At 44.5% G+C, this 19,097-nt stretch overlaps 2 long non-coding RNA genes across 3 annotated transcripts in view; one reads left to right on the top strand and one right to left on the bottom strand.

Annotated features, from left to right (window-relative positions):
- Nucleotides 1-1,164: 1,164 nt before the first annotated feature.
- LOC140633449 (uncharacterized) overlaps nucleotides 1,165-19,097 on the top strand; it is a 92,734-nt gene continuing 74,801 nt past the window's right edge. The window contains exons 1-2 of one of the 2 annotated variants that reach the window (XR_012031065.1): nucleotides 1,165-1,857; nucleotides 8,452-9,486. This is a non-coding gene — a long non-coding RNA (uncharacterized lncRNA). Of the gene's footprint in view, nucleotides 1,858-8,451; nucleotides 9,487-19,097 lie in introns of those variants that run through there. The other variant, XR_012031066.1, reaches the window with a different exon arrangement.
- LOC140633450 (uncharacterized) lies at nucleotides 11,067-18,403 on the bottom strand. Its single transcript, XR_012031067.1, has 4 exons — nucleotides 18,286-18,403; nucleotides 15,442-16,143; nucleotides 12,302-12,462; nucleotides 11,067-11,423 (listed from the first exon to the last, which is right to left on the bottom strand). It is a non-coding gene; the product is annotated as an uncharacterized lncRNA (long non-coding RNA).

The raw sequence follows: 19,097 nt of genomic DNA on the forward strand, positions 1-19,097 counted from the left end.
AAGGACTGAACATTCATTGTATGTGTAGGTTCAATACTCCACTGCACATAGCTGAGAATTTAAAATATATTAACAGGAAGGTGTGCGAAGCAATCTACTTGCAACCTGAGCCCACCTCTGCACCCCCAGTTAATTTCTCCATCCCAAAATAGATAGGTAGCTAGATAGAAGGGTAGATAGGGGGTTCGATGTACCCACAAGAAAGCATAATAAATGTGACTACAAAATTGCCAAAGGAAGAATAGCAAAAGCAAAAGCAAAAGCAAACAAAACCCAAAACAAAAAAACATAGGGCTTGAACTCCCCCTTCTGAGCTAGCTGTCTTTCCTGTACTGGTCACGGGACGTTCTCAGCATACGTATGTTATTCAAATATTCCTTATAAATTCAAGCCCAAACATACAAAGAAATTTTAGCTCCTTTGTTAAATAAATATCAGCTCTCAGAAAAGTACTTGGACAGAGCTCTTTTCCGCGGGCCCGGGGCCAGGTAATCTACGCTCTGCGCCAGGGAGAAAGGAAGGCCAGCCATTCTGTTTCCTTCCGCATTACTCCCTCAGTAGAGTGCCCTGCTCGTGGAGAAGCCAGGATTTCAAGTCTGCCTGTGGCGGAGCTGGTCCCCTGGGGGGCCCTGACCCCATCCCTGGGCTGCCAGCTGGGGCGAGGGGCAGCTGTCAGCCCTAAGTGGGCCATTTGCCTTAACCGTGTTCTCTGGTGTCGCTCGACCCCTGCTAAAGAGGTGAGCTAACATGATTTCAGGCCCAGTCTTAAGCCCAAAGGACGTGTCCGGTTGCCTGTCATTTATTTCTACCCTTAAACTATCTTTCCAAATCTAATTAATGGAAAATCGACTGTCACATCCATCTTTGAAAAATCAGATCTCGGCTGGTTGGATTCGATTTTGTCGTGCGCTCTTGATGGTTCAGGTTCGACTCCGCGCAGCTCCCCTGTTGTCAACCCCGCTCCCTGACCCGGGCAGCAGGCTCAACAACAGCTATTTTTAGACCCAGGCAAGCCCCAGGGTGTCAGACGGTAAATTATTAGCTGTGACTTTAAAAATAGTCATGGAGCCACTTTGGGAACGGTGCCTTCTCCATAGCATAGGCACTGGAATTTGCCTGCCCCCTTCTAAACAGTCAGTCAGGTCCCTAAATAGAAGGAAACCAACCGCAGATGGTCCTCACAGCTGACGTCTCTACCCCTCTACCGGGTGGGAGCTGTAAAGGACTCACTGGGTCACACCGGGGCCTCTCGGGGTGTTTAGTAAACAAACAGGCTGCATGGGGGCGGCCACGTGCCCCTCACAGGGTCTTTATGCTGTGGGAACACACAACCGCGCTGCACCCAATCAGCACACGGTTGTGTGTTGGGATCTTGGCTGCACTTTTGTCTCCCAAAAGTCCACGTCCCTGGAGGACTGAACGTGAGCTCCCAGGACTGGCCTCCGTGATGCAAATTTACGCAAGCTGGGTCTTTTTGTAAAACCTCTGCCTGCAGTGGTTGCCGGCTGTGTGCGTACAACCCTACAACCCGTGCCTGCCTAAATCGTGTCACTGCAGGCTCCTGGTTCGACACCCGGGCTACTGATGCCCAGAGAAGGGAGGTGACTGGGAGCCTAGTCATGGCACATCATGAGGGCGCCCGAGGACTCCTGACCCCCTGGCGAGGGGGTCCTCTGTGATGGCATGTCACAGCCCTGGGCGCTCGGGGATCTCCTCTCCCCTCACGCCGGTGGGAGAGGAAGGGATCCCAAACGGCACCCTGTCCACCTCCGACGCCAACCGTCCCCTGGTGCAGAGGAAACCAGCTTTCTGCTGGTCGGAGGAGCGTTTCAGAAGAGGAAGCAAAAACCGAGCTGGGTAAGAAGCTTTCACTTCGGGACACATTTGTTTTGGGGGGGGGGGGGAGGCTGGGTGGAGGAAGCTCGCTCCTAGCAGATTGGAAAAGGAAGGCGCTTCAGAAGCGACAGATGAGAATATCCACCACGACTGTTTGCTCAGCTTTCAGCAAGTGAGAGGTCAGCTTCCAGTTGTTGGCCGGGAAAGGTCTAGTGAGCAAAATGCCTTTATCGTTAAATATTATCTTGCAAAAATATTTACTAGGGGTTGAACGTAGAACATTGTGCTAATAATGAGACACATAAATTTGGAAACTGCGGCCAACCCCATGGAACAATACCCAGGAAAAGGCCTTGTTTTCATCGGCCCTGGGACGCGAGTGCGTAGATTCAAGACTGCCCACTGGCTCCTCCTGGTTATGAACTCCCATGGTTCCTGGGCAAGCAGAAGACAGAAGACGGATCATGCCCCGAGGGAATGCAAAAAAAAAATCCCTTTTCGTTTACATAATAAAGCAAGTGTCATTCCTGAAAATCAAACTGGGTGAAAGTCAGAGCCCCACTTGGAGAACATTCTCAGGTCCCCATTTTTGACTCATTCAGGCCCCCACCCCCGCAGCCTGGGTGTATCCGGGGACCCTTCCTTCCCAGGCAGGAAGACAGTGGAACATGATGTGTGCAGCAGGATGGGGGATTTGGGGTGGGGGTGGGGAGACAAGTTACCTGTTGTGCCCGTGGGGTTCAGAAGCACGTCTTCAGGCTTCCCATGGGCTTGCTGCCGCCGAGCACCCAGCATTGCAGCTGGGAGCGAGCGAGCGCTGACTGCATCCTGCCTGGCACCGTGGGCACAGCCTGGTCTTGGGCCTTCATGCCCAGGCTATGGCGTGGGCTCCTGGCTGAGCCCCAGGCCAGTCCTCTCTGTGTTCTGATTCCCCCTCGGCCCAGGGTCCCAGCTGGTTCCCGGGGCTGCACCCCCCTCGCCAGGGCAGCTGGTCTCCAGGACCCGCACTCTGAGAGTGGGATCCATTCTGACCCAAAACTTGTCAGCTGGGTTCTTTCCAGCTTGGGTCTGGGCTCCAGTGGAAGACCCTGGACCCAAAGCATTCTCTGGGGGAAGCGAAACAGCAGCCAGGACTGCCCGGAGCCAGGAAGACCAGCCCGGGATCGACCCCAAGACGGTGATGGACTTGACCTTGTCAATCCGTGGACGTGTGCCCACCCATCCATGCCCCACATTTTCCTTTATAAACCTGGGAGTGTTTTCAGCCCTTTGGAGACCATCTTTGGGATCTCGGTCTGCTGGCTTCCCAGTGTTGGCCTCACTGAAACAAATTCCTTTCTGGTTTCACCGCCAGTTGTTTCTCTGTCTTTGGATTTTTTCAGGGATAAGCGGCGCACTCTGGTTGGTGTGGGCCTCCCAGCGCCTGCTGGATGCCCTTGCACCCCTGCCTGCTCCTCCATCTCCTGTCATGGGCACTCTGGCGTCCTTGCCTTTGCATCAGCACAAGGGGATTCCCTTGTCCTCAGTCTTGTGAGCATGACTGCTCTTCTCCACCCGCATAGACACGTGCCCTATCACCCCAGTGGTTCTCATCAGGGTTCGTAAACCAGCACTGAGAGAGTCAGCCACGCATGGTGGCCGTGGATGCCGTCAGGAGCTGCTGACGTCATCGGGTGTCCCTTCCCAGATACAAAAAAAAAAAAAAAGGGCATCCATTCCGAAATAAAAATAAGTCCTTTTATTTCAAATCAAGCTTGGTGAAGATTGAGAGGCTCCTAAGCAGCAGCATCACATGGCTGCCGCCCTCCCCCCCCCCTCTGCTATGTGGGTGCATTTGAGCATTTGATGGTTTCTTTGGACATTGCATCCTGGGTGGGCAGATACCACGGGGAGGTACAAGTTTCAAACCTCCATCAATCCAAATTTTATAACCATTAGCGAACTCAACAACCTGTTTATTTTTAAGGTGGAGAAACTCAGACTCACGTGGTTAAGTGATTTTCCTAAATGTCTTGGCCACTGATCTAGAAGTAGGACCCGAGTGTCCGGGTCCCGCCTAGGGCTGTGCCCCCAAACCCCAATGTCTCTGCACTTCATTGGGTAAATTATAGATGTTTAGATATTTTGGACAAAGTATATATTCATTCCAAATATCAGTGAAAAACATAAAGGGGAAGAACAGAAAACAACTCAGCACGCAGCATTAACCCTACTTGGGGATCCTGCCGGGTTTTCCATTTTTTTTTTCTCCTTTTCCCAGTTTTATCAAAAAGTCTTATTTTACTTCCTTTTTGGAGCGTCCTGTAAAATATCAGGAGCGTCCTCTCAAATCCGTGGATAAGACTCCGCAGGAGCATGTTTGGGACTGTGACATGTGACACTGCAGAATGGATATTGTGATAACGCGATTTACAGTAAGAATTGTGTCTTTGGTTCCCGGTTTCTGGCACAGGGCTCCGAAAACCCTCAGAATTTCCCGAGCGATCAGGGCAATCAAGGTGTCTTTTGTTAGGCTAATGAGGTGACTTTCGGACCCCACCTGAGGACAGGGCCGGTTGCCAGGGGAACCAACCCAGTGATTAGAGGGCTGCAACTCTCCATCACAGCCCTCTGACCTCCTTGGACGGGAGAGGGGCTGCAGATTGAATCAATCACCAATGGTCAAAGATTTAATCAATCGGTCATGCTTCTGTAGTGAGGCCTCTGTACAACCCCACAGGAAGGGGCTAGGAGAGGTTCTGGGTTGGCGAACACGTGGAGATCCTGGGAGAAAGCCGCCCGCAAGAGGATATGAAAGCTCCTCGTGCTTTCCCCTGAGCTGCATCCTTTCAGGATAAACCGCTCATCCAGCAAGCGAAGGGTTTCTTTGGGCTCCATGAGCCACTGGGAAGTCAAATGAACCCAAGGAGGGGGCTGTGGGAGCCTCCAGTCTTCAGTCTGAGGGTCGGAAGCACAGGCGACAACCTGGACCTCCGACTGGCATCTGAAGTGTGTGCGCTGGGGGCAGAGTTATGGGCCGAGCCCTCAGCCTGTGCGTCTGACCCATCTCCAGGGAGACGGTGTCACAGTTGAGTTGAGTTGTTGCACATCCAGCCGGTGTGGAGCCTTGCTTGGTGGAGTGAGGGAACCCTGTGCCCCCCACACACAACCAGACAAACACATGAAATCTAATGCATTTTATCATCTCCATGTTGAGGGGTATTAGACTGTTTGCAACTTCATTATTCCTTTAAGGTAAATATTTTCTTTGTGATTTTATATCCATGCTCCTTCTACTTGTGAATGAATCTCTGGGATGCGGGTGTCCTGAGAGTGGTAGTGATGTCATATTTATTTCATGGGCTAGTTTCCGAGTCTAATACACTTAAAAAAAAAGATTTTATTTATTTATTTGAGAGAGAGAGAGAGCATGACGGAGGGGAGAGAGAGAAGCAGCCTCCTCATCGAGCAGGGAGCCCTATGCAGGACTCGATCCCAGGACCCTGAGATAATAATGACCTGAGCGGAAGGTAGATGCTTCACCGACTGAGCCACCCTGCCCTCCCAACCCTCCAAGTCTAATAGACTTTTAAGCAGAAGGATGCTTTGGGGAAGGGTGCATGCACCCTTCTGAGTTTGATATTAAGGCCCTTTTGATGCTGATTGATGTACTCTTGGCCGTTAGGTGCTCGTGTTTGAACCCAGTGCTCTTGCTCTATTTCCTCGTGACTGACATAAGGAACCACGCTTCCGAGGGCTCGAGGAAGGACCCTCTTCTTTTCTCTCTCACCCCCATCATTTGCTTGAGAATGCAACTAAAGTGAAAAGATGTGTATAGTATCAAGCAGAAAACCACAGGCCCCAAAAGGAGCACTCATGGGAGGTCAGGTCACTGAACTGGGGCTTCCTGCTGAGCTCCCTGCAGTTTCGGCCTCCCCAGGAATGTCTCATAACTGGTCAGCCGGGACCTTTCTGGTCTGCAGGGTGAGGTCACCTGTCCCGGCCCCTTACTGTCCCCCTGAAGGAGTATGAGGTCAGCTGCATGTAAGACCTCCTAATGTTCCCCCTCAGGGAGGGTGATCTCACCTGAAACTTTTTTTTTTTTTTTTGCTCATAACTTCTTGCCCGTCCTTCCTTCCTGTAAAAACCTTGTATTTTAGACGTCGCTTCCACTCGCTAGAAGGGCTGCTGCCCTGGTCGTGACTCACTTAATAAAGCCAATCACATCCTCTAATTTACTCCTTTGGAGTAAATTGTTCTCAAGCAATAGGGACAAGATTGTGACGAGGAATGAAGAACTTTGGAAAATAATTTAACTTTTCTCTGAAGGTTAGGAATTTTGCAGCATGCAGCTTGGAATGTCTGAAGAACGATGGGGCGTGTGTGAATGACCCATGCTTGAAGAAATCTGTGAATGAGATTTCGTGGAAATACTAGTAAATGAAAGGACACAAGTCCCCGACTGGTGGGTGATAAGCGTTCCGATGGATTATAAAGATGGGTAGTGACGGGAAGATTTTTGAGGAATCAAATGACATTTTTACATCATAATTTAATGAGCTTTATTCAAAGCCTGGAATTGTTTTAATATGACAAAGGATGGCAGAAATGTTAAGCATCAGTGCTGGAGGTCAAGGGTAAAGCCTTTTTCATCCCAAATCTGCAACACCTGACTTGGGCGGTGAGTGGCCCAATCAATGTTCATGGAGGTTCCTGGTGTGAATAATTAATTGTTCTTCCTCCCTCTTCCTTGAAGCTGTTTTATGGCTCTCCTTCCTGCACATTTAATCCAATCAGCATTATTGATAAAGATATTATGCAAGGCACTGTCATTGTTTCAACCTTCCTCTCCTCTCATAAATCCTACTTCTTATATGATAGTGATGGGGGAATTTCAGAATGTCAAGATAGATATTTACAGGAGTCTGGAAGCTCATTGAGAAAAATATGAACGTGGAGAAAAATGACAGGGAAAGGTACAATAGATGGACATCTAATCCGGGAAAGATAAACAAAAAAAAAATGAGTAAGAGTTTTGTCCAAAGAAAAGTAAATAGAAATTACAAACATAAAACAGTATTTTTCAAATCTAAGGAAATGAGCTTTTAATCCAACAAAAGATCTACAGAAATACCAAACAATTCAAATAAAAGACCCTCACCTAAGCATCTGCTTGTGAGTTTTACATACTCAAGATTAAAAAGGAGTTACCAAAATGTTCAAGACTGAAAAAAAAAAAATCATTAAAATAAATAAATAAATAAATAGCATCAGCAGTATTGGATGCAAAATGCAATAGAGCAAAGCTGTCAGATTATTGGCAGGAAATTATTGAAATATTTGTTGGATATAGCTACTCTGTCTTAGGTGCTTATGCTAAAGACGCTTATTCTGTAGAGTGGTAATTTATTAAGCAACACATTTAGACACTCTTGCTACTCAACCCATTTCAGGTATTTTGAGCTACTAGAAGAGAAATCCCGAGCGAATGCGTATGTTGCTTTTCTCTTAAAACTTCATTATCAGTTGAAGTTGGTTTGGGTAAAGTGGACACAAACTCTGGAAATTTTTTTCCTCTGCCAAATTTCCACCCATCTGTTAACTAAGTAACCAGTGACAGCCTTCCTTTAAAGCTTTGCCGATTTTCTGGTTTCTTTCCTCAGGTTAAAATATTTTTACTCATTCATGTGTGTATTTACTGAACAAGCATTTATGGAGGGCATGCCATATACCATCCATTGTGATAGGCGGCTGGTGCATAAGCCAAATTAAGTGCATTTCTTGCCTTCATGGAGCTTATAACCTATAACCTGAGTGGGAGTAGTTGCTCGGAGCCAAGTAAGAAAATTGGTAATGAAAATCCAACTTACAGATAAGAGTGGTATGTGGAAAGAGTGCCGACAAGCTCATGGGATGGCGATCTATTTCAAACTGGAAATAGGGACTGCAGAGAAATCTTCCTAGAGGTGTTGACATTGTAGAGCAGTCTGGATTTTTTTTTTTTTAAAAAGGAGATATCTGGTTGAAACAAAGCTAAGAAATTGGGGGAACTTCCCACACAGAGGAAGCGTCATATCCAAAGTCCAGATGCGAGAGGCTTGTGGTGTTTAAGGACCTCCTCTTGGTTAGAGATGGGTAAGAGGGAAAATCGGCAGGTGCTAGACCAGTAATACCTTGACTGACATGCTAAGTAATTTAGACTTTATCTTGAAGACCGCAGGAGGATTGAAATATTTTAATGGGGGAGAGAGGCATCATCAAAAGTATGGTTGATTAGAAAGATACTCTGGTGAGTGGAATATTTAACATTGGGGTAAAGTGGAAGGCAGGTAGGTCACTTGGACTATTTCCATGGAATGGAAAAGAATCATGTAAGAATAAATTATGATATGAAACCAGGAAAGAGAAATAGAGGATTCAAGAGATATTATAGTGGTCATTTTGAGAGGATTTTATGGTCAATTGTTATATGGAGGGCAATAATAACTCTGGATTTTCTGGAATTAGCAGTTGGGTAGATGGTGGACGATTTTGAAAAAAAAATAGACACTGGTTAAGGGGTAAATTTTGGGGTAGAGAGACACATTTATTTACCTTTTCAAACAAAAAATCCCCTATTTATTACTGAACCAACAGAAGGAGAAACATGGAAACAGAAAAATCCTTTTCCCCATAAAGCACATCCGGTTATTGAGACAGCGGTGTCTACAGAGCGATGCAGCCCGAGCAAGTGACCTCGATACAGCATCAACGTGTGTGCCTTCTTCTGTGGGATTCCTTATAGACCAGCCTGGTTCTTCAGTGTTTCCATGGAAACCGCTGGTGACAAAACTATGGTGATGGGAAAGATCACCTGGGAAAATGTGTGAGGAGATCACCTAGGGAGCTCTCGCTCCTAAGGATGAGCAGGGGGAAAGGATTCCAAGAAGGAGGGAAACCGTGCAATAGCAGAGAGAGAGGCAAGTTCAAGGATGTGGAGACAGGAAGGCGGGTTTCAGAACAAAGAGACGGACTAGCAGCGTTTAATTTTGCAGAGAAAAACGAGTGAAGATAACGACAGGATTTTTTTGCGGTTGTATTTTGCAACGAAGAAATCATTGAGACCTTAGCCAGACGGAGAGACAGTTGTCGTAAACAATTCTGGGCTTGAAGACAGGTTGTAAGAGGTTTTAGGATGCAGCCTTCCTCACTTTTTCGCTTTTGGAAGTGTGACGATGGAGTCTGACGTTGAAGTCATTTTGTCCAGACGCGTGAGTGAGGACGCTGCACATCCAGATTTTTCCTCCCCTGGTGGGGAGGGGGCGATGCTGTTCCCTGATTCTTATTTGGTTGTTTGTTCTTGTTTGGTTGTTTGTCCAGACCTCTGGACAAAATTATACAAAACCTCTCAAAATTATACGAAATCTCTCGAAGTTGCTGAAGCGGAGGCTGGCGTCGCAATGCATCTGGCCCCGCGTCTCCGTGTGCAAGACACCTCATGTCTATACGTCCATCAGCTCCTTCCCTGACCTCATCTAAGACACTGCCATTAAAAACAAAAAAACAAAGCAGAACAAAACCAACAACTCTTATTTTGCTGAGTTACTTTTACTCCCCTCTTCCAGTTTTGCTCTGTTCTATTATTCCCAGCCACTTACTGGAAGAAACAATAAAATCATATTTGAATTTTTATTTCGCTGCTCATCTGGGCCCCCTTCCTTCTCCCTCCTTCCTTTCTCTTATCTTCCTTTCCTTTTGAGTCTCATTCTGTACACTTCCATTATTGAGCTAGTGAAGTTTAGATGACTCTACATTTTTTTTCTGGGATCTCCTAAGTCGTTCTGTCTTCTTAGTATCCATCTCTTTATTTTACCAGCAGAGAAAGCCTCCAGATACCAGGTGCCAAAGCAGCTTGTTCTCCACGGCGCGTTTAGTCAGTCGTGTGTTCGCTGAAGGCCTACTGTGTGCTTTGCGTGCGCTTAGACTCCGAGGAGAGATGATACTAAAGAGTGATACAGAATTCTCGTATTTAATGGAACGAACAACACTACAAAGACTTGTGAGATAATTAGCAAACATTATTCAATTTAGCATAAAATAATTTTATATATATTTTATATATTAATATACATGTCTATACTATTTATATATTTATATGTATTAGATATATATCTCTATCTTTTTTTAAAGATTCATTTATTTATTCTTAGAGACAGAGCTCATGAGCAGGAAAGGCAGAGGGAGAGGGAAAGAATCTCAAGCAGATTCTGCTGAGTGAGGGATGGATCTCACCAACCTGAGATCATGACCTGAGCCGAAACCAGGAGTCAACGCTTAACAGACTGTGGCCCCCAGGCTCCCCTCATCTATCTATCTATCTATCTATCTATCTATCTATCTATCTATCTATCATCTATCTATCCATCTCTCTACCTACCTACTCTGCTTCCATTCATTAACAATGAGTTCTTGGAACAACACAACACATTATTTAATTAGGTGTTAGATTGTGTCACCACGTACTAATTTTTACTCATTGTGGTGAGATGGAAAAATCTTTGGGAAGGATCCAGAGCTTTTTTTTTTTTTTTTTTTTAAGGTTTTATTTATTTAGTTATTTATTTATTTATTTATTTATTTATTTATTTATTTATTTATTTAACAGAGCACAAGAGGGCGGGAAGGGAAGCAGGAGGAAGAGACAGAGGGAGAAGCAGACTCCCGCTGAGCAGGGAGCCCGATGCAGACTCCATCCCAGGACTCTGGGATCATGACCTGAGCCGAAGGCAGAGACTCAGCAGACTGAGTCCCCCAGTCCCTGGATCCAGAGCTCTTAATATCCAAATTGCTTCTAACATAGACTCCTGCTACCTACTACCTGCTTCCTGGCACCCGACCAGGTGTGAGGTTCCAGATGTGTCGCACCCCCTGTGGTGGTATCCACCCAGGTCATCTGGAGCCAATGCACACAGCGGGTCGCAGTCCCTGGTCCCAGCCCTGTGGCCACCCTGCACCTTGACCAGCAGCGGGTGGGGACAGGTGGCAAGGACCTCTCCAGGCCTGGTTCTGCGGGGTTTGGCTCTTTTCATGTTTTTGGTGCTCAGGCTTTGCTCTCGGTGGCTAAGACTGTGTGTCCCCATTCTGTGTAGAGGAGTTAATGACAAGGGAGGCCCACAGATGGCCCAGGACAAACTCAGGGCAGCCTTGAGCCTCTAGAAGACCGGGGCTGCATTGCAGTGCATGTGGACATGGTATTGAAGAAATAATCCCTAGAGAAGAGTCTCTCTGAAGAGTTGATTAATGATATGGTGATATCATAGTTGCATTGAGTGAAAAGCACAAGTTGCCATAGGAGATGATCCTATTATGAATCTTTTCCTGAAGGCTCTTAGATTATCCAAAGGATATTTTTGATCCAAATTTCTTGTATCGGAAACTGCTGTTCCTACTTACCGGTGACCGGGTGATACCGGCGTGATGAGGACCACTGGAATTTTACCTGTGGTTTTCCAAAGCTGCGTCCGCAGCAGGAGCATGTCGGTAACCGAATGGGTGACTAGCTGATTGGGTGCCTGCCATGGGCCAGCTTCCGCGCTGAACACCCATCCCCCGTACCTCTTCACCGCTGCCTTAGGAAGTAAATGCATTAAAAATTAGGAGGGAACAGAACTCGGGTCATTTGCCTGGGATCACCCAGGCAGCAAGACATAAAGCCAGCATGTCCATTTTCCCCTAAATGCTGCCTGGAGGGGCCACCGGGAGAAGGTTCCCCAGCTCAGCTTGCAAGCCACCCTCTCCTGCTGGAACAGAAGCCTTGGATCCTGTTCCTACGGATCCTGTTCCACTTGGTCTATTTTGAAGTGTTGCACAATGGACTCTTCTCTGTTAGGGATGTGCATCCTTGCTGGACAGTGTGAAATCTTTGAAAAGGTAAGAACCTGGAGGATTTGAAGATGGCAAGGTGGGAATGAAGCAGCCAAAAGACAGCTTAGCTCCACATCTTCCTCCACTGGGAGCTCTTTCTTTCCAAATACACTGGTTGGTGAGGGAGTTGCTGAGGGTGGAGCAAAAACTTTATATCTCAGCACCCTGCCCTTGGTGGAGGGCAAATCCACTCCCATCTTTATCTTATCATAGATTTTGGTGTGTTCCTATTTATCTAGGGAGGAGCTCTTAAACAAAACCATTTGTCAAATACCCAATTGGGAAAAAAAAGTATATTGACATCCCTGCTCTCAAGTGATGTATTGATACCACTTTCTGTGGGATTATTACAGACTCTATAAACTAGTCTGTTGATACGTTATGCTAATGCTGTTTCGTGTTCATATGAAAGTTGCCAACCATGGGCAGAACTACCTGTTTGTAAACTTTCTTTTTTATCCCTTGAGGGTACATTGAACATTTTCTCCAGATCATATAATACATTTTTTTTGGAGGGGGGAGGTTGTAAATTAGGGAAAAAAAAAAAAAAACAGAAAAAAAATAAAACTACTCGAAAACTTACCATCCACAGGTGGCTTTTCTAGATGTTTTGTGCTTCTGTCTATGTCTGTACATCTATAATACTTGGATGCAAATTAGGTGATGATTTTTTTCCCCTCAACATATTAGATCATGGGATAGTCCGGTTTTATTTTAACACTTCCCAGAAGCTATTCAGTGTACCTGTGAAAGGCATAGGGGCTGGATTTAGAATAGGTTTTCCTGGAAAGTAATCAACATTCTCATACAGAAATTGGGCAGTGAAGGATGAAGAAGAAAACCTACAAGTCTCGTTGTTGTATCACGTGGGCAGGAAAGTACTGTTTTCATGACTTTCTATACATTCTCATTCTTTCCATGAAAATGAGTATTTTTATTCTGTAGTGGTATCATTGTATTACAAGTCAACACATCACAGAATCACTTCCCATACCAAATAATTATATCACTTTCACTGACTTCTCCTAGAAGCATTTATATTTTCATCACAAAGCAAGGAAAACCACCTTTCTTTTCATTTCACAAAACAAAAATCTATTGTCATAACGCATCATTATTAAAGAAAACATAATCCTCTTAGGTTATCAGAGAGAAAAAAATAGACTTGTCTAAAATTCCACCATTCTGGAATGATCTCTTTGCTGCACATATTTTCATTTTTTTAACTATGTGTTATATACCGACAAATATTATTTCTTACAAAGCTGAGTCTATACTATATGCTATTCTGTTACCAGATTATTCAAATATTTGGTCAGAGATTAACAAGGAATATTTGAGGTTAATTTTTTTAGTATATGCAGAACGATTGTATTACAATACAGCCTTCGAAGTGGAATTACTGGACCGAAGGATTTGTCGTTTCTAAGCTTTTCCATAGGAATGAGCAAACTGATTTGTGCAAAGTTGGTATCGATTTGTTTTTCTCACCGATGACATTCGAGAGGGTCCACATCTGCGTGTCTGGGACAACACTGCGTGCTCTAACGTATTTTTAATATTTGAGCAATTGATAGGTGAAACAGTGCATGCTATTTCATGCTTCTTTGAACACCATATGTATTTTTCTGCTCCCAAATGATCTCTTCATATCCTTTCCCCATTACTCTATTACGGTAGTTTACTTGTCTCTCTCTTTTCAAATTCTTCAAGCCGCTGTATAATAGACATATTTAGATCTTTGTAGCCCTATGCATGTGTGGGGAACATTTCCTTCAACTTTTCACTTGCCCTTTAAATTATTTATTTATGGGATCTTGAGGGTCCAGGAAATACTGATTTTTTTAATGTCCCTTATTACTTCTGATAAGTGAGCTTGAAAAAAAGCAGCTGGGGAAGGTAAGATTTTGTTTTAATCTTTCAAAAAAAAAAAAAAAAAAAGGTGGAAAAGGTCATTGACAAGTAACAGCGTGCCCAGCTGGAGGTTCTGTTGCTGTCTTGACTTTTAATGCTCTGCCAACATTTGTAAGTGAGAAAAATCAGATAAACCTTTCTGATGTGGGAATGGCAGGGGTGGTTTCTGACTGAATGGGAGCCTCACCCCTGGCTTTAGCTAATAGAATGACCTCCTTTCTCCATGGCTCACCCCTAAATCAGTTAAATCTCCAATAGGGTGTCTCTCACACTTTTCAGAGAATGAGTCTCCTTTTTCCATTTAGATGACTCCCAGTAGGTGTGGACGTTAACACTGTGAGTGTGTGTGTGTGTGTGTGTGTGTGTAAGTCAGTACAATGTTTGCAAAAGGCCAGGACACAATCCCAGGTTAATGGCATGTCTAAATGTCTGTGCCTGGTATCTAACTAGCTTTTTTAAAAATTATTTTAATCATAATTTCCATGATCACTGTATCAGGATTATGAATACAATTATTTTAGATTTTTTATTTTATTTTATTTTTTATTTTTTTTATTTTATTATTTTTTTTATTTATCATAGTCACACAGAGAGAGAGAGAGAGAGGCAGAGACATAGGCAGAGGGAGAAGCAGGCTCCATGCACCGGGAGCCCGATGTGGGATTCGATCCTGGGTCTCCAGGATCACGCCCTGGGCCAAAGGCAGGCACCAAACCGCTGCGCCACCCAGGGATCCCTAGATTTTTTTTTTTTTTTTAAGTAATCTCTACACACAACCTGGGACATGAACTTACAACCTAGAGGTTAAGAGTCACATGCTTCACTGACTGAGCCAGCCAGGCACCCCCCAATTTTTTTTTTGAGTTTTTATTGATTTATTTATTAGAGAGAGAAAGAGAGAGAGAGAGAGAGAAAACACAAGCCGAGGGAGGAACAGAGGAAGAGGGAGAAGCAGTCTTCCCGCTGAGCAGGGAGCCCAACATTAGGCTCCCTCCTAGGATCCCAGGATCATGACCTGAGCCGAAGGCAGAGGCTAAACCAACTGAGCTCCCCAGGGGCCCCCAAAATTATTTTAAAGATTATTGTGCCATGAGGTACAGCAAGGCAGAAAAGGTTCTTCTGCGTTGTGCCCGTACGTTAGTCAGTAGCGTACCTGGCGGGTCCAAGCCAGCTTTCTTTCCCCATCTCTTGTCATCATAATGATTTCAGAACCAGGGTGTTTCACTGATTAGTACCAAGAATGTAATTTAGCCATAGTGACAAGGTCTATGAATGGGTCTAAATGAGGCAACCCAATTCCATTTCTCTAGACTCGCTTTGTTCATGGTGTTTTAATACCTTTGAATCTGAATCTTTGAGATGGTGAATACATTTGCCAAAGGCCCGACTGCTTGTGATTGGCACCCAGATACTTCTATGAATGTTACCTAGTTGGTCCCTTACTACAATTAAATTTGGTTTCCTGGTCTATAGGGAGGATATTGAAAGAGGTGTTGAAATGAAAAAGATGAGTGGATAGGTCGGGACAGGTCATTAGATGAGGTGGGAGAGGCAGAAAAGTGGGTAGGAACCCCGTTGTTAGAGCAGACAGGTGGTCTGTGGCAGCCTCGTAGCCAGTGAGTGGAGATTGCAGAAAGAAACATCTTTGAAAGGACAAGGTGGGAACAGGGTCAGAAGAGGCAGGAGAAGGGGAGGTGGGCCGGGACACGGATGGCACCCTGTGGCCTTCACCGGTGTCCCCAAGCTGGGACAGACCACCCAAGTCCTGGGCTGTGTCTCCAGGGTCGCTGTGGGTCCCTCTGCCCCCACCTGCCAACATCTGCGGCTGGAGCAGCATGGAGCCATGAAGACAAAGCTCCTGATGGCATCAGGCTCGTGCCCCAAGTTGTAAATCCCCAGCCTCTCTGTGGTGGGCCTGACGTCCGTTCCTCTGCGTTGTATTTGTCAGGCTCAGAGCCCGGAGTCAAGGTGAGGGGAATCAAGGTGCCTGGTGATGGGCCAGGTGATCAAATTTTGGAGCTCCCTTCTCGATACACTACTGTGGGCTGGAAACACTGGTTTCTTCTCTGAAAAATAGAGACACAGTTAGCTCATACGGCCGCGGTGAGAATTGAATAAGGTCCTCCTGCAAATGTGCCTGGTGTCATCCGGCCTGTGGCGAGCATGCAGTAAATCTCAGCTGGGGCACTACTCAGCGAAGACTGGCGATTGGTGGCTGCTTCTCAGAGGTGACCGACCACTGCAGGGCCCGCTGCTCATTCCCACAGCTCCGGGACTAGGCTCCGCGAGCAGGATTTAGGTGAGGCACGCTGACACCTGCAATTTCTCTTCCCTAAACTACATGTAAACAAACAAACAGACAAAACAAGTAGTGATGCATAAGCCTCTTTGACAAATATGTATTCGAGTGAAATGAATTACCTTGAGATTCCATATCATCCAACTCCAACATTTTTAGCTGTGTTGTAAAATTCTCAGGACGTTGACTGGAATAATTCTTTGTGCACAGAGCTGAAAAATGATAAGTAATATTTCACTTCACACAACATAAAATTGCTGTATGTTTTACAGATTCTCTTATCTGAAACTTTTGGTAGCACAATCTAGGGAAAAAAATAACCCTGTATTTCTAGCTAAAATGGTCATAAAGAAAAATCGCAAGCCTGCCATTTTTTTTCTTTCTTTTTTTTTTTTAAGATTTTATGTAGGTAGCTATGTGTGTATGTATTTATTTAGACAGAGAACGAGTAGGGGGATGGGCAAAGAGAGAGCAAAAATCTCAAGCAGACTGCGCTCTGAGCAAGGAGCCCAACGCAGGGCTCCATCTCATAACCCTCAGATGGTGACCTGAGCTGAAACCAAGAGTTGAATGCTCAATTGGCTGAGCTACCCAGGCGCCCTCAAACCTGTCAGGATTCTAAGTGTACGTTTCCCTGGAAGGTTAACGTGGGTCAGATTTAGTGGATAACCAGGTGGCTGCACAGCACGACTTGGTCCCAGGATAGCTAGCGAAGGCTGTGATGCTAGAGGATTCAAAATGCTGACAAAATTTCCTGTAATTTAAAAAGATTACTTAAATGAAACTCCATATTTTCACTGGAAACCATCAAGTTAATTTCCAGATGGTGATTTTTTTTTCAAAAAGTTAATCTCTCCTTGCAACCTGGACCCATGATGAGAGAAAGATGGTCGTGATTGTTTAGTTTATGAAAAGTTAGAATCATGCCATGTTGTGCTAGGGCAGCAATTCTTTGTGTGTGTGTTTTTTTTTTTCCCTAAAAAGTGTAAGGCTGGGGGTGCCTGGGCGACTCAGTTGGTTGAGCGCCTGACTCTTGATTTCTGCTCAGGTCATGTCTCAGGGTCGTGAGATCGAGCCCTGTGTCAGGTTCCATGCTCAGCGGAGAGTCTGCTGGAGATTCTCTCTCTCTCCTTTTGCTCCTCCTCGTTCCCCCACTGCCGACAAATAAATAAGTAAAATCTTTTTTAAAAAGGTGCAATGCTGTTTACTCACTCTTAGGAAATACAAGATACAAAGTATTCATAGAAAATCCTTGTTGATTTTATTATTGAATTTTTGCTTCAAATAAAATGTTTCCTTTGCAGTTATATAGCAATGATCACGCTGTTTTTATTGTTTGTGTTGTGATGGTATCTAGTCTGTGAAATTTATGAGAACTTCTGCTATACCATCTGCCAGATAATGAGGTTGCTCTAAATACATAGATGGCTTCTTTATAAATGACCATTCCAACATTTGGACAAATTATAAAGACCGATATCCCATCCCCTGACATAGTAATGTAGGAATGATTCAGAAGACAGATTCTTGTTCCGTCTTTCTAGGACTTGGTAGCTTTCCTAATGTTATGCATAATTCAACAAGAAGTGTAAATAAACTAGATGAACGAAATTCAAATTTTACAGAGGAGTTCTCTGATTCAGTAAATGACAAATAAAACAAATTCCAGGATGGAGACTGAAAATTACAAAAACATTATTTCCTTCCATATTAATTTGTAATTCTGATGTAATTCCAAACAAAATGTGAATGAATTGTTTTGAGAAATTTCACAAATTTATTTTAACATATAGCTTAGAGATAAGTGGGCAAAAGAGCTAAGCAAATCTGCGAATTTTGAAAAGAAGAGTAGTAAAGTGAATTTAACCCACCAGAATGCACACACAAGCACGTGCGCATACATATGTACACACACATACAGCCCACCACCCAACAAAATGTTCTTTTGTAAGACTGTTTAGACAAAAATGTAACATATTACATAGAATTACCATAGTATGGCTTAATGTAATGCATGACTCCCAAATCAGTCTTCGTACATGTAAAAAAAGAAAAAAAATCTCCTTCCTTTTAAAAATCTTTCTAGCAACAAGTCCAAATGTAATGTACTTTTTCCATGGAAAGGTCTAATCTTTGATTTAATCTACCCCAATGCTGACACATTCATCGTGGGGGTATTTGGTATAAAAGAAAGCACAGTTTTCAGTTGTGAGTAATTAGCATTGTGTAAACACATTCTTGAGGATGGGAGCATAACAATAAAGTATTTAAAATTACCACTAAGTCTTTCCCAAATAAAATGAGTCAGTGAGTAAACTGTTCAGTCCTACCAAGTTTGGTAACGAGGTACTAACTTCGTGACGTACAGCTGCTTCTCGAGAATGTGTTGTACTCAGGAGGGCCCTGTGTGATCAGTCTGGCCTTGAAGCTTCTCTGGTTTCCTTCAAACTGTTTGCATATACGTACACAATACAATAATAACATGTAAGTGCTATAATTTTTTTCATCCATAGATGTACACATTTTAATATATAAAGGTGTTTGATAGAGTTTTTTTAAAGATTTTATTTATTTATTTGAGAGAAAGAACATGAGCAAAGAGGGACAGCAGAAGGAGAAGGAGAAGCAGACTCTCCGCTGAGCAGGGAGCCTGACGTGAGGCTCCATCCCAGGACCCCGGGATCATGACTGGAGCCAAAGACACATGCTTATCCAACTGCACCCCCCAGGTGCCCCGATACAGATTTCTTGACCACGGTCTCTAAAGTGAAAGCCCAAAGAAAGCAGAGAGTGTATTCAATTTTTGAACTATATTTTAATATTACATAAGGCTCTCTTGAACCCAAGAAGACACCAAGAGGGCATAGGCACTGGGGCACTGATTCACTAATTGGCCACCCTGGCAGTCTGGAAGCACACCCACAAGTGTTTAACCCCGGCTGGGGTTAAGTGCAAGAAATACTGGCTCATTCTGGGTGGTAATTCGCTGAGGCCGTTTATGTCTTACTCACCCTACCATGGAAGGGAGCTTAGACTTTAGCAAGGCCGCGTAAAGAACACAGTAGATGGGACAGTTTCACATGCCATATATACACCACTGGATTTTGGGGACTGTATCAATTAACTGATCTTAGGGTGGAAAATGGAGATTATCATTGTTTTTTTT

The sequence above is a fragment of the Canis lupus genome, chromosome 5, assembly GCF_048164855.1.
Source record: "Canis lupus baileyi chromosome 5, mCanLup2.hap1, whole genome shotgun sequence".
Taxonomy (NCBI): Eukaryota; Metazoa; Chordata; class Mammalia; order Carnivora; family Canidae; genus Canis; species Canis lupus.